The 10,000-nt window shown below is 46.1% G+C and overlaps 1 non-coding gene across 1 annotated transcript; it reads left to right on the top strand.

The window, feature by feature from the left end:
* Nucleotides 1–9,107: 9,107 nt before the first annotated feature.
* Nucleotides 9,108–9,214, top strand: LOC123512118. The gene has a single exon (XR_006677031.1). It is a non-coding gene; the product is annotated as a U6 spliceosomal RNA (small nuclear RNA).
* The last annotated feature ends 786 nt before the right edge of the window (nt 9,215–10,000 follow it).

Genomic DNA, 10,000 nt, shown 5'->3' on the forward strand with positions numbered 1-10,000 from the left:
TATATATATATATATATATATATATATATATATATATATATATATATATATATATATATATATATATATATATATATATATATACACACACATACATATATATATATATATATATATATATATATATATATATATATATATATATATATATATATATATATATATATATATATATATATATATATATATATATATATATATATATATATATGTATATATATATATATATATATATATATATATATATATATATATATATATATATATATATATATATATATATATATATATATATATATATATATATATATATATATATATATATATATATATATATATATATATATATATATATATATATATATATATATATATATATATATATATATATATATATATATATATATATATATATATATATATATATATATATATATATATATATATATATATATATATATATATATATATATATATATATATATATATATATATATATATATATATATATATATATATATATATATATATATATATATATATATATATATATATATATATATATATATATATATATATATATATATATATATATATATATATATATATATGTATATATATATATATATATATATATATATATATATATATATATATATATATATATATATATATATATATATATATATATATATATATATATATATATATATATATATATATATATATATATATATATATATATATATATATATATATATATATATATATATATATATATATATATATATATATATATATATATATATATATATATATATATATATATATATATATATATATATATATATATATATATATATATATATATATATATATATATATATATATATATATATATATATATATAATATTGGGCAGACCACCTTCGCTTCCAAATCCTAATTCGAATCCCGAAGTTTAATCTCCTCCTGCAGTACAACAATTAACGTCCCTACTATACACATTTCATGAAGGGATTCGCAGCTCCTCAGCTTCATCAGTCGAGACCACTACGACGACGACCAGGAGTGACACGAAGACGAAGATCGGCACGAAGCCTAGAAAAAAAAATTATAGATAAGCAACAGCATACGAGGATGATGCAGACGACAATCGAATATAAAAAAGTCGTTCGCGTTGGATCGCCCTCTTCGACACGAATACACAAAAATATGGAACGCGCATCTCACGAATTTAAATAAACACTAAGCCAACTACTTAAAAGATAGCAAGATAACATCTTTTTCCTCATTCTGCTTTTCTTATTTCTCTCCTTTATTCTTCTGTACAAACTCTTTTATATTTCACTCATCTTCTCTCAATATATATATATATATATATATATATATATATATATATATATATATATATATATATATATATATATATATATATATATATATATATATATATATATATATATATATATATATATATATATATATATATATATATATATATATATATATATATATATTGCTGCGACCCTCCTTCAGCTTCTTCAGGGAGGGAACGCCTCACAATCTTCTCGGGATTCGGGGCGTGTGTGTCGGGAAGAAGGACTTTACCTGGGTGGCGCGGCTCGGCTGGGGTGGAGTGGCGGGCAGATTGCTCTCTCAGGCCTGGCTGTCTGCTTCTATAGCACCCACTCTCACTCAGCTCAGTCACACAGAGTGGGGAGAAGGAAACACTTCTTCCTTATTTCTCTATATTACAGCAACTATACACGAGTCACCGGGAACAGGTGGCGGCGGCACACAGGACGGGGCAGGGGCGGCAACAAAGTACGGGTAACACTTTGTTAGTTCGTCAGGCACTTCACTGTCTCTCTGTCTCTCGTTCACTCTCTGACTGCTCCCCAGAGTACGACTTGTTCCTTCGAGGTCTCTTGCTACACTCCTGTCCTCTGTCCTCGTCGGTGCCACACAGTGCCCCACAGACCACGCCTCCTGTGCCGTCGCACCTGCCAGGCAATGTCCTTACGAGTCTATTTCAGCTTATTAGGTAACGCTATCTACCTTAACCGCTAATTACCAATATATCCCTGATAATGCTGGCTACAAGCAATTCACACATGCATGCCTTTATTTACACGGTACCGTATGACAATTATCCCAGGGCTGGCCAGTGCCCTCACCCACACACACACACACACACACACACACACACACACTCTTATCTCCCGTGACCTCCGGGGTCACATCTCCTCCGTCATGGAGGCCTAGCTCAGCGTCCCTTCCATTAAGGTGTGACAGTTTCATAAACACGAGCAACCAACACCTCGCTCACCCTTTAGCTAAAGTCTGCACATATGTACTCATATGTACTACCCATATGTACTCTCTTATGACGCTGCTCCACACTCTCACAGGCACACGTACATATCTGGGAGGCTGCTGCAATACACCTTCGCAACACTGCCCCCTCCCACATAAATAGTCGTCTCGACTATTTCCCTAGTCTCGTCCTCCACATTTTACATCCTAGCTACTCAAATCTGTTTCCTCATCTAGAATATAGTTCTGCAATCTCCGTGGTGGTCGACGCTGGCGGTGAGTCACCCACTCCTGACTCAGCTTCTTCATCCCCGCTCGTCCCCGCTCCACCGTCCTCGCTGCCCACGAGGCCGGCGTCAGGCCCCGTTACGTCCTCTGCTACTATAACAAGGGCAGCTTCCTCCTCCTCACTGCTGCTGTCACACGGGGCTTGGTCCCAGGTGAACTTCCCAGGCCCGTGGTATCTCCACAGTCGGTCAGCATGAATTATCTTGGGCTTCCCGCGTTGTCCTCGACGAATACGGAAGGTTACCTCCGACACCTTCTCGATGACAGTGTATGGCCCCTCCCAGGGGCTCTGCATCTTCGGTGAGAGACCTTTCCGCCGGCGGGGGTTGTAAAGCCACACCTTGTCGCCAACTGCAAACTCAGCCGCGCGACTTCCCCGGTCATAGCGGTGTCTCATGGCCCCGCCTGCCAGCCTAAGTCGTCCTCGCACCTGATGATGAGCCTCCACTAGCCGCTCCTGCAGTGCTATGGCGTAGTCCGTGGCCACAGTAGGCAGTTCTTCATCTGGAGGGCGTCCTGTTGTCAAGTCCACCGGCAGGCGAAGCTCCCGGCCCATCATAAGCCGGGCCGGCGTGTAGGTGGTGGCCTCGTGCGCGGCAGACCTGTATGCCATGAGCAGAGCGGGAAGCTTCCGGTCCCACTCTGTCTGTCCCTCTGTACAGTATTTGGCCAGTTCCTGAGCCAGTGTCCTGTTGAAGCGCTCCACCATCCCGTCAGACTGCGGCCTCAGTGGTGTTGTCCTCGTCTTCCGCAGGCCCATTAGCTGGCAACACTCGCCGAATACCTCCGACTCAAACTCGCGGCCTTGATCGGAATGCAGCTCTCCAGGCACACCAAACCTGGTGAAGAACTGCTCCACCAGTACCTCTGCTACAGTCACTGCTTCATGGTTCGGCAGTGCGTACGCCTCGGGCCATTTCGTGAAGTAGTCCATGGCAACACAGATGTAACGATTGCCAGCTGCAGTCGCGGGTAGCGGCCCCACGATGTCTACTGCTACTCGCTCCATCGGGGCTCCCACCTGATACAGCTGTAGCGGCGCTCTACCCTTCCGTGCTGGTCCCTTCTTGGCGTTACAGGTGTCGCACACTCGGCACCATTCTTGTACATCCTTGCGCATCCCCAGCCAGTAGAACCGCTGTCGTAGACGACTGAGTGTCTTCTTCACTCCTAGATGCCCACTGGCGACGCCCTCATGCATCTCCCGCATCAGGCTAGCTCTCATATCACGAGGAATGACTGTCTGCCAGTACATCATCCCTCCGTCAGGTGTCAGCCACTTCTTCACCAGTACTCCTCTACTCAATTTCAGCGTGTCCCACTGCCTCCAGTAGAATCTCGTAGCTGGGCTCAGGGCTGCCACTTCTTGCTCGCCAGGGCGACCTTGACCTTCCTCCAGCCACTTTACTACTGGGTGGAGATCCGGGTCCTTCCTCTGCGCCTCCTGCAGAAGCGTGTCTCCGTCACCCTCCGCGCCATGGACTCGTGTCAGCCTGCAGACTTCTTCTGGCTCCTTCCTGCTGCAATGGTGACACTCAGGCTCACATGGACGTCTGCTGAGGCTGTCAGCGTTCTTGTGGACTCTCCCAGGGCGATGCTCGACGCAGTAATCGTACTGCTCCAGCCTGCCGATCCACCTCGCCAACTGCCCCTCAGGATTCTTCATCGTCTTCAACCACCGCAGGGCTGCGTGGTCCGTCCTCACAGTAAACTTTGCCCCATACAGGTACGGGTGAAAGTTTTCTAGACTCTTCACCACCGCCAGAAGTTCCTTCCGCGTGACACAGTAATTTTCTCCGCGTGACTGAACTTGTTACTGTAGTACGCCACCACATGCTCGCGTCCGTCCTTCAGCTGCGACAGCACCGCTCCCACGCCCTCAGCACTAGCGTCACAATCCACGACGTACGGGCAAGCGGGGTCCGGGTATGGCAGCACAGGAGCGTTCACCAGCGCCTCCTTCAGCCGCTCAAAGGCTGTCTGACACCCAGCATCCCAGCAAAATCGGGCCCCTTTTCTTGTCAGGTGGTGCAGGGGCGCCGCTATGCTGGCGAAGTCCTTCACGAACCTACGATAGTACGTGCACAGGCCCACGAAGCTCCTCACTTCGCCCACATTGGTCGGGACAGGCCACTCTGCCACAGCTCGCACCTTCAGTGGATCGGTGCGCACCCGTCCTCGCTGACGACATGCCCGAGGAAGGGCACCTCCTGCTGGAACAACAGACACTTCTTCGGGCTAAGCTTCAGATTAGCTCTCCTCAACCGCAGAAGGACGTCCTCCAGCCTCTGCAGCTCCTCCTCGAAGGTGCGTCCGAAAACAACCACATCGTCCAGGTAGACGAGGGCAGTCTTCCACTGCAGGCCCTCCAGTACCCGCTCCATCAGCCTTTCAAAGGTCGCTGGTGCATTGCATAATCCGAAGGGCATGACGCGGAACTGCCATAGTCCCTGCCCAAAGGAGAATGCTGTCTTCTCTTTATCCTCGTCCGCCACCTCCACCTGATGATAGCCAGACTTCAGATCCAGAGTGGAGAACCAGCGGGCACCTGTCAGTGCATCCAGCGTGTCGTCAATCCTGGGTAGTGGATAGGAATCCTTCACCGTGACGTCGTTCAGGGCTCTGTAGTCTACACAGAGACGCGTCGACCCATCTTTCTTCTTCACCAAAACTACTGCAGAAGACCACGGGCTGTTCGATTTCTCGATCACACCTTGCGCCTGTAAGTCTCTCACCGCTTTCTCCATCTCCTGACGTCGAGCGGGAGGTATTCTTCGTGGTGCGTGCTTGATTGGGTGGCTGCCACTGGTATCGATGCGATGTTGAACCAGATTCGTGCAGCCCAGGTCCGTGTCTCCTTCGAGAAGACATCAGCGTACACGCACAGCATCCTCCGCAACTGTACTGCTTGCTCAGTGCTCAGACGCTCCATACTCTTCTGCAGCATCTCCCGTAGGTGCTCCGGCACACGTCTTCCGTCACCGTCCCTTTCAGCAGGCTGTATCGCGCTCCTCGCTGTCCGCCCGCTGGTGGCGGCCGGGTGCGCCGCGCTCCTCACCGCCCGCCCGCTGGTGGCGACCGGTGTTGCCACGCTCCCCGCTGCCCGCCCGGCTGGCAGCCGCTGCACCTCACCTGCTGGCTCCACTTGATCACCGCGCCCGCTCACCTCCCGGCGCCGTTGTTGCTCGCCCTTGTCCTGCTCCCTGAGGCCAGGCCAGCAGACCGGGCGCTTGCTACCTGAGGGCAGGCGTCCTCGGGGAGTAAGGGCACTTCCGTATCATGTACCCTCAGCGTTCCTTTCCCGAAGTCGATACAAGCCCGGCCCTTCGTCAGGTAGTCGATACCCAGGAGGCAGGGTTCCTCCAGGTCAGCCACGTACACAGGTAGCTGCATCTCCTCGCCTCCCACCTCTATCCGCGCCTCCACTGGTCCCCGCATCGCGCTGCAGTGCCCCGTCACTCCACACATCTTCTGTGGGGCAAGGGGAGGTTCCTTGCTGCGATGACGCCCTTCCTGACGAGCGTCCTGTCCGCCCCAGTATCCACGGTAAGGCAACACGGTCGTCCATCGATCACGCCTTCAACCTGGGAGGTGAGGGCGGCAGCAGCTGCAGCGGCGACAGAGCGGCGGCCAGTTAGCGGGAGTGGGGCCTGGGTGATGACGGCTGGTGTGCGGCCCGCTCCCCAGCCAGGCGGTGTTTCCGCCCGTGTTCTCCTGCCCGCCTGCGTCTTCTGGGGGCAGGACCGAGAGAGGTGGCCCAGTTGGCCACAACCCCAGCAGCAGGGCTGGTACACGTACTGCCCCACCTGCTCGGCGGAATGAGACCGAGCGGGGCTGGGGACCGGCGACAATCTTGCTTCCTATGTCCCGTCTCCTTACAGTTCCAACATGCCCCTCTGAACGGCCTTGCTCTGCTTCTCCCTGGCCCGTCCTTCGCCCGGCTCCGTCGGTAGCGTTGGTTTCTTTCGGAGTCTGTCCTGGACCTCCCGGCGCTAGTCTTAACGAAGGACTCGAACTCCAGTGCCCGGGCAAGGGCCTCTTGCAGATTTGCAACATGCGCCTGCTTCACGTAAATCTGCGATTGCGCGTCCTCCAGCGCATCAATGAACTGATCCTCATCAGCAGCGTTGCAGTTTCTTCTGATGCCCGTGGGTACGCCTTCCGCATCAGATGCTCCAAATCTTGTGCCAGCTGTTGTAACGTTTCTCCGCGTCCTCGGACTCGGGCCCGGAACCTCGCCCGATACACCTCTGCCTGGTACTGGTGTCCGTAGCGCCTCTCCAAGACGCCCACTACGTCGGTGTAGGACTCCTGTTGTGCAGGTGTTAACTGACTTAACACCTCCACGGCTGGCCCCTTCAAACTTGTCACAAGATTCAGGGCGCGCTCCTCTTGACTCCAGCCTTGCGCTCGAGCCACGACTTCGAATTGGGCCAGGTAAGCCTCCAGCGACACCCTTCCGTCGAACTCCTGTGGTCTAGGCCGCCTGGGGGGGCGCAGAGGGCGGCCGCTGGCTGGGAGGAAGCTCGAGGCGGGAGGCGGCAGGGGGAGAGCGAGCTTTCCGTTGGTGGGGTGGGGAGGCAGTCTTGGGTGGGGCGGCTGCGGGAAGGGCTAGCGGAGGGCAGGGTGGGAGACAGTCCGAGGGGCGTTTTCCGTCTCGTCGCCCTCAGACTCCTCGTCGGTCTCATCCCGCCAGCCGGACGCTAGCCCAGAGCAGACGGGATGAGCGCTGTGCGACTGAGCACTCATTCTTCTCACTGGGCCTGCCGTCGCTTGCATGGCATCTGCCATCGCCCCCAACTCCTTCATCTCCTTCTTCAGCGTCGCACATTGGAGTTCGTTTTCGTGCCTGACGGTAATCAATCCCTGCCCGACGGTAGTCACTTCGTGCCTGACGGTAGTCAATTCCTGCTGGATCGCCACCAACATACACATGAGTTCAGCCATTGAAGGCGGCTCCTCGCCCACAACTTCCTTCTTCACGATCTGCTCGCCGTCAGCCATTGTACCTCCGTCAGGTAGTACCTTGCCTTCCGCCACAACACACAAGACGCCCTTAGGATCCCACTCCTGACACCAAGTGCTGCGACCCTCCTTCAGCTTCTTCTTCAGGGAGGGACGCCTCACAATCTTCTCGGGATTCGGGGCGTGTGTCGGGGAGAAGGACTTTACCTGGGTGGCGCGGCTCGGCTGGGGTGGAGCGGCGGGCAGATCGCTCTCTCAGGCCTGGCTGTCTGCTTCTATAGCACCCACTCTCACTCAGCTCAGTCACACAGAGTGGGGAGAAGGAAACACTTCTTCCTTATTTCTCTATATTACAGCAACTATACACGAGTCACCGGGAACAGGTGGCGGCGGCACACAGGACGGGGCAGGGGGCGGCAACAAAGTACGGGTAACACTTTGTTAGTTCGTCAGGCACTTCACTGTCTCTCTGTCTCTCGTTCACTCTCTGACTGCTCCCCAGAGTACGACTTGTTCCTTCGAGGTCTCTTGCTACACTCCTGTCCTCTGTCCTCGTCGGTGCCACACAGTGCCCCACAAACCACGCCTCCTGTGCCGTCGCACCTGCCAGGCAATGTCCTTACGAGTCTATTTCAGCTTATTAGGTAACGCTATCTACCTTAACCGCTAATTACCAATATATCCCTGATAATACTGGCTACAAGCAATTCACACATGCATGCATTTATTTACACGGTACCGTATGACAATTATCCCAGGGCTGGCCAGTGCCCTCACACACACGCACACACACACACACACACACTCTTATCTCCCCGTGACCTCCGGGGTCACATCTCCTCCGTCATGGAGGCCTAGCTCAGCGTCCCTTCCATTATAAGGTGTGACAGTTTCATAAACACGAGCAACCAACACCTCGCTCACCCTCTAGCTAAAGTCTGCACATATGTACTCATATGTACTACCCATATGTACTCTTATGACGCTGCTCCACACTCACACAGGCACACGTACATATCTGGGAGGCTGCTGCAACACACCTTCGCAACAATATATATATATATATATATATATATATATATATATATATATATATATATATATATATATATATATATATATATATATATATATATATATATATATATATATATATATATATATATATATATATATATATATATATATATATATATATATATATATATATATATATATATATATATATATATATATATATATATATATATATATATATATATATATATATATATATATATATATATATATATATATATATATATATATATATATATATATATATATATATATATATATATATATATATATATATATATATATATATATATATATATATATATATATATATATATATATATATATATATATATATATATATATATATATATATATATATATATATATATATATATATATATATATATATATATATATATAAACGTTGCCTACTTAATTCATATTAAGATTTGTATCATTTAAAATTCTAATTCTGGTGTACTTGCTTCGGCGGTACATATACTAAAATTGGAACGATACAGAGAAGATTAGCATGGCCCCTGCGCAAGGATGACACGCAAAATCGTGAAGCGTTCCACATTTTTTATCGCAACGTGTTCCTTTCTGTAATAGTGAAACTTTCCAAACATCAAGTCTTTGTTCATATTCGAAAACAAAAATTATGATAAATCACGAGTTGGTGCGCCTTCCGCGTTGCATAACAAGTGGTAATATCTGTTCGAATCCTGTATGATGTTTTTATTTTTCACGGTCAAATGTTTATTTCTCGCTTATATATGTAGTTTCTTTAAATGTTTCATACAGATACTATACAATTACAATGGATTTATTGTACCGAATTTGGGTAGAGATCGACATGGAGAGAATTCGTGAGTATATATATATATATATATATATATATATATATATATATATATATATATATATATATATATATATATATATATATATATATATATATATATATATATATATATATATATATATATATTTAAAGTATTGCAGGCACGTACCTTATATAGTAGACTTGAACTTGAAACATTCAGAATCGGATGTTATCCTTATATATTTTGTTAACACAATGCGTTTGCATGAAATATTACGTAGACTACCATAATCTGATAGGTTTAGAGAAAAAATATTCTTAGCATTGCGCAATTGATAAATTATATGTTTTAGTTTCCGCTTCAATATAGACAAATTATTTACATTTTCTTTGTTTAGTTCGTCAGATACATGGGAAACAAAAGTAAGATGCTAGCAATTCTTCTAACCTCTTTGCAAGTTCCTTCGTCTTTTAGTTTTTCACAAATGAAATGCTGTCTGTTCTTAACTTATTCGGTACCATGATATGTTTCCATATTCATCTT

Source organism: Portunus trituberculatus, chromosome 32 (genome assembly GCF_017591435.1).
Source record: "Portunus trituberculatus isolate SZX2019 chromosome 32, ASM1759143v1, whole genome shotgun sequence".
In the NCBI taxonomy this organism is placed as follows: Eukaryota; Metazoa; Arthropoda; class Malacostraca; order Decapoda; family Portunidae; genus Portunus; species Portunus trituberculatus.